Raw genomic sequence first — 6,328 nt, forward strand, 5'->3', positions numbered from 1 at the left:
GTTGCCAGAATATTGATTAAATATTGTATATTACCCAACAGTAGAAGACAATTATTGTGCGGTAAAATAGGAATACCTGCAGCTAATAATTAAGGATGATGATGTTGATGCTCCTGGGAGGTCAAGACCCCCCCCCCCCTTTCCGCCACTTCCCTCCAGGTGGCGAAGGTAATGGTTTCGCTATCCTGGGAATTCTCTGATGACTCGGTGAACCCGCGGCATTTTGAAAGAAAGGACTAGATTACGTTTTCGAACACTGTGCCAACTATTAAAATCACACGGGCCAAAACAACTGGCCTAGAGTGGGCAGCGTGAAGCGCTCTCTGTAAAGAGCGCCACGGCTCTCCGCTCAAATTTCCCCGCAGCGAAATATTTTTCCGACCCCCCCAAATGGCGCAATGTGAAACAGGTGTAATTTCCTTTGCTTAAAACCAAATTTCATTTCGCTTTCCTTCCCTTACGGCCCGGTTCGGGTGTCCACCGAGATATGTGAGACGCGTCATTTCTTTTCCTTAAAACAAGCTTTGTTTCACTTTCCTTCCCTTACGGGGCTCACACAAGACAGTATATAATATACCTTCGGTGATATTTACAACTGTATTATTGCTCGTTGTATGCGGAGATATGGAACCAAATCCCGTTCCAAACGACGCGCAAACCATGTAAACAATTTCAGAAAGCCAAATTTAAAATGAATTTGGTAAGCGCGAGTCGGTCTCCACCGAGATATGTGACAGGCGAATTTCCTATCCTTCAAACACTTTATTCCACTTCCCTTCCCATACAGCGCGATTGGGGTGCCCACCGGGATATGTGAGGCTGGCGTAATTTCCTTTCCTTAAAACAAGTTTATTTCGCTTTCCATCTCTTACAGGCGCAGTTCGGGTGTCCACCGAGATATGCGAGACAGGCGTAATTTCCTTTCATTAAATTGTCCAACGGGCCAGGCGTCGCGCCGAACGTGCAGTGGGATTCTGTGGACCCCTTGGCAACGCGAGAGACTTGGACGCCTCCATTGCCGCCCTTGTGTAATTCACTACTCATTGCTGCAGTGTTATTTCTGATTTTTTTGCATTTGATCATGGTTAAGGGTGGCCGCGCGCACCAACGCACGCAGCCCCCACTACCAAAAATTATATGCTCCACCGAAGCGGTGGCAGGGGTCAGCGCGGACGCAGTGCAATGTCCGAGACGCGCCTCGACCTGGAGGTTCCCCCTTCCCGATCGGGGAATCCTCAGCATTGGGTATGCATGCCAGAAATCTGCAAGGCCTGGCGAAGCCCTTCTCTGCGACCGTATAGACGTGACTGCGAATATTGTGTTATGAGTGAATTGTAGATCCAACAACAATGATGTAAAGCGCTAATTTTAAGCATTTTAGCTTTCACTAGTTACTTCGTGCGAGACCTTTACTTAATGTGCTGCTTATTTGCTTTAATTGAGAACTAAGTTGTTTAGTCTTGCCTAAAACTCTTCAATACGTTTTCTTTCTCCCCTTACGGTGCGCAAGCCGTGCTGGAAGAAACTCGAGCTTCAGCACCACAAGTCCCTGCGCGTGTGCCTAGGCCTGCCCAAAAACTCGCAGTGCGCCGCAACGTTGGCCGAGGCAGGAGCGTGGCCACTTGAGCTCCAAGCAACGCGCAGGGCATTGAATCACATCGACCGGCTTCACCGCGCACCGGACGGCGGCTCGCTGCTGCAGCGTATGCGCTCGCACCCGCGCTCACGAATGGGCGCGGCGCTGCTCGAGTATGAGCAATTGACACAAGCCCCAGCCCCCTACGGCTCCTGCTACGGCCTGCAGCCTCGGAGGTACAGCTAGAGATTGTCGGCATTGCGGGAAAGCGGAGCACACCCCTCTGTGCTGTGCAGCAGCTGGCCAGAGCCGTCATACACGAGGAGCTCCAGGGCCATCTCCTCGTGTACGCCGACGGCTCAGTGGGCCGCGACAGCTGCTCCCTTGCTGCGGCAGCTACCATCCGCGCCCTGCGACTGCACAGCCAGCAACACGCAACCTTCCTGGGCTCCACCACGGCGGAGTTGATGGGTATCCGGGTCGGGCTGGACCTGCTGCTCACCCTCAGGGCATACTACCAGACTCCATCAAGACTCTATTGCGTCCGCAGGGCAGTGCGCGCACTCGTGAGCGAACTTTGGTGAGCCTCTGTGCATTCCTCGAACACACGGGCTTGACGGCTCGTCTGTTATCCGTCAGGAAGTTACACGCAGTGACCGAACGCTCCGCGAGTTCTACCTTGAACGATTAATAACAGGACGCCCCACTCCAGTTGTAACCAACACAGTGCAACGAGCGTGTGTGATTTAATTCCTCTAAATGAACTAATCACGCGCACAACATGGACACATTTCTTATTGTGTAAATAGTTTGTATATATTACTTCTCCCCCTATCCTCTCTTCCTGTCCCCTCACCTCTTTCATTTCATTTCTCCATTCTGCCTGCTATACTTTATTTCCACTGCCCCAGCTCAGGTGCTTCAGTATCGATAGCAGATGCCGGGGCTAACAAAAATCTTTTCCTTCCTTTTTACTATTATTTTTAATAAAACCACTACCACCTTCTCTCCTTACGGCGCGGTTCGGGTGTCAGCCGAGATGTGAGACAGATGCAGCGCCATTATTTTCCCCAAAATAATAATAATAATAATTGGTTTTGGGGGAAAAGAAATGGCACAGTATCTGTCTCGTATATCGTTGGACACCTGAACCGCGCCATAAGGGAAGAGATAAACGAGGGAGTGAAAGAAGAAAGGAAGAAAGAGGTGCCGTAGGGGAGGGCTCCAGAATAATTTCGACCACCTGGGGATCTTTGCCTTATTGCATGGCGCTGTCCCCTTGCACGCTGGTCCAGCTGTCGGCATGCAACGAGATGCTGAGCGCAGAACTAATTATAACGCGATAGCGTTCAGGAGCTCGTGTCGCGGAAAAATGGTACCCATAGCTGCGATAAAAATACTCTTCGAAAATACTGCCATGTATACCAATGTTCCCATGTGTGAAACGGGACAGGGCAAAACAGTACAGCTGAGCGGTGCTCACGGTGTTAGGTTTTCGCTCGCGACGAGAGCAGTGCAAAAGGGGAAGTACAAGTAAAGCGTCTCAGTAATTTAGACTGTCTTATAAAACGGTGTCATATCATATTGCTACCAAAACTAATTACAATAAATGGAGAATGGCACGCTAGCTGTGAATATTTGTGATACTTTTGACGCAACCATTTGGTAGGGTTGTATTGTTCAGCACATGAATTTTCCTAAGATTTCAATTGATTGGCACCAGACAGTGCCTGATTTTTTCCGGCTTTCCTACCTTGGGAAAACAGAATAATAATAATAATAATAATAATAATAATAATAATAATAATAATAATAATAATAATAATTGGTTTTTGGGGAAAGGAAATCGCGCAGTATCTGTCTCACATATCGGCCTACACCTGAACCGTGCCGTAAGAGAAGGGATAAAGGAGGAAGTGAAAGAAGAAAGGAAGAAAGTGGTGCCGTTATGGAGGGCTCCGGCTTTAGCGTTTTTCCTCCATAAAAACGCAGTCGCCGCGGTCGTATTCGAACCCTGATACTCCGGATCAGTAGCTGAACGCTCTAATCACTGGGCCACCGCTGCGGGTTCGCATTTGTACCGCTGTCATGGCATTCGCTGGACGGGCGGCTTTTGGAAGCTTACTACGTCCGGGTGATGGCACAAATGGAAGAAAAAAAACGGAGGACGTTTAAGCTTCGCCTTTAAGAGTGGAACGCGACAGCGTGTTGCAGCACTGCCAGGGAGTCCAAGGAACGCCATCGCCCGTTCGGCGCGACGCCTTGCACGTTAGACAAATCGCTGTGCTACCCACCCCGTGAAACGGACGCGCGGAGCGGCAAACCACGTAGAGGCGCTGCCAGGCGCCCTGCCGAAACGCGCCGGACTCAAGTCGTAGTCGTAGTTCGTCGGCACATCGTTCTCGACAAACCCGATGCCACGAACGCCAGCATAGCCTCCGCGCCGAATGAACGGGCAGCAAGCCGCAAGCTTCGTGGTTAACGCGCTTTGGATAATAATAATAATAATAATAATAATAATAATAATAATAATAATAATAATAATAATAATAATAATAATAATAATAATAATAATAGGTTTTGGAGGAAAGGAAATGGCGCAGTATCTGTCTCATATATCTTTGGACACCTGAACCGCGCCGTAAGGGAAGGGATAAAGGAGGGAGTGAAAGAAAGGAAGAATAGGTGCCGTAGTGGAGGGCTCCGGAATAATTTCAGCCACCTGGGATCTTTAACGTGCACTGACATCGCACAGCAAACGGGCGCTTTAGCGTTTTTCCTCCATAAAAACTCAGCCGCCGCGGTCGGGTTTGAACCCGGGAACGCCGGATCAGTAGTCGAGCGCTCTAACCACTGAGCCACCGCGGCGAGGCGCTTTGGATGTGCGCTGCGTTGTTCGCCGCTCACCGCGTGGTTCCTGCGTGCCCGCACGGCCCCACTGCGCCCGAACAAGAGATACGTCACACGCGTCACTTCCTTTCCTTGTAATCAATTTTCATTGCATTTTCTTTTCCTTACGGTGCGGTTCGGGTGTCCACAGAGATATGTGAGACAGGCCTCACTTCATTTCCTTAAAACCAATTGTCATTTCTTTTTCCGATCAGGAGTTCCCGGGTTTGAACCCGACCACGGCGGCTGGGGTTTTGTGGGGGCAAAACGCTAAGGCGCCCGTGTGCTGTGCGATTTCAGTGCACGTTAAAGATCCTCAGGTGGTCGAAATTATTCCGGAGTCCTCCATTACGGCACCTCTCTTCCTTTCTTCTTTCACTCCCTCCTTTATCCCTTCCCTTACGGTTCGGCTCGGTTCAGGTGTTCAACGATATATGAGACAGATACTGCGCTATTTCCTTTCCCTAAAAACCAATTATTATTATTAAGGCCCGCGTTCACAATCTCACCGGCATTGGTTGCGAGCTATACAAGGTGTCCACGCTAACTTTAGCCAAGGGTTAAATATATAAGGTATTTAGGTAGGCCAGGGAAATTACATACACCTACCAACCGGCTTGCACATCATAGGCAATATTTTGTTTTGCAATTAATTAATCAGCAACTAAGATAATTTTTCTAAATGCGTAAATATTGACTTTAGACAGAAAATATGATTAGCAAAGTTGGAGAGCACTTTCAGAAACCCCCATTCCATTTATTTGCGATAAAGAAAGCCTCACGTGTATCTTTTTTTCCGAGCGCCAAAGAAAGCCAGCGAAATACAAAAAAGTCACATGACTAGCGCATTCGCGCGCCACGATTGTGCTGCTCTCAATCCTGGCTTAAGTGAATGAAATCAGCTGCAGGCGTGGCGCGACGATCCCATTGCTCCGGCAGGCCGATATGTCGACGGTGGTTGCATCGTCACGCTTGCAGCCTGGCTCGCGCGGGCGTCACAACCACCGTCGACATATGGAACGAAACGCCAGCCTTCTTGTTTCGCTGACTGGACATGCAAAACGTAACGCAACAGTACTGCATTTTCGCTCGCTACTCCCTCCAGCAACTGCTGTCATCGACGCGTCACTTGTCATACGGTAACACTAAACACACCACACAAATAATTTAAGAAACAGCGCACCAGAAGGCATACTTTTTGCTTCAACGGCAGTCACAAGAAAATTCTGTGTTGCACGTGTGTCGTCTGCTAGAGGGTCATCTGACAGCGCCGCCATACGGCGGACGCGCGCTCTACGGCGGGCAGAATAACCTCTGACGCTTCAGGCAAGTTCTTCAGGAGGGATTGCTTATTACAGGCGGGCGTCCGCAACACGCGATTCGTCACATTCAGCGCATGCGCGTTTTTTACCCGCAGTGTCTTTGCGTGCGCAAGATCAGCGCGCATTTCCAGTGGAGTGTCTAATGGCGACTTATCCTTCGATGGATCGGTATTCTTCTTGTCCCACAGCAATGTTCGTCGGCACAGCACCTACAGAAAATGTGAGTCTTTCACGTCATTTTCGTCTGTTCGACTGCACTGAGAGTCGCCCTCCAGCAGGGATCATAATAGTTTGGTTTGGTTTATGGGGGTTAACGCCCAAAGCGACTCAGGCCATGAGAGACGCAGTAGTGCAGGGCTCCGGAAATTTCGACCACCTGGGGTTCATTAACTGGCACGGGATCAAAATGATTCATTACAGCGATGTTCCGTTTCATGTGGCTTGCTCATCTGCATTGTTCTTTTTGATGGAGTTTTTATTTTTATTTTTTCAAGTTTTAAAGGTTGCCTTCGTAAGCACCGTTCGTTGTCGGTGGTAACCA

At 49.3% G+C, this 6,328-nt stretch overlaps 1 non-coding gene across 1 annotated transcript; it reads right to left on the bottom strand.

The window, feature by feature from the left end:
* Positions 1 to 1,086: 1,086 nt before the first annotated feature.
* Positions 1,087 to 1,253, bottom strand: LOC144116600 (U1 spliceosomal RNA). Its single transcript, XR_013311926.1, has one exon. It is a non-coding gene; the product is annotated as a U1 spliceosomal RNA (small nuclear RNA).
* Positions 1,254 to 6,328: the final 5,075 nt, after the last annotated feature.

Source organism: Amblyomma americanum, chromosome 1 (genome assembly GCF_052857255.1).
Source record: "Amblyomma americanum isolate KBUSLIRL-KWMA chromosome 1, ASM5285725v1, whole genome shotgun sequence".
Classification (NCBI taxonomy): domain Eukaryota; kingdom Metazoa; phylum Arthropoda; class Arachnida; order Ixodida; family Ixodidae; genus Amblyomma; species Amblyomma americanum.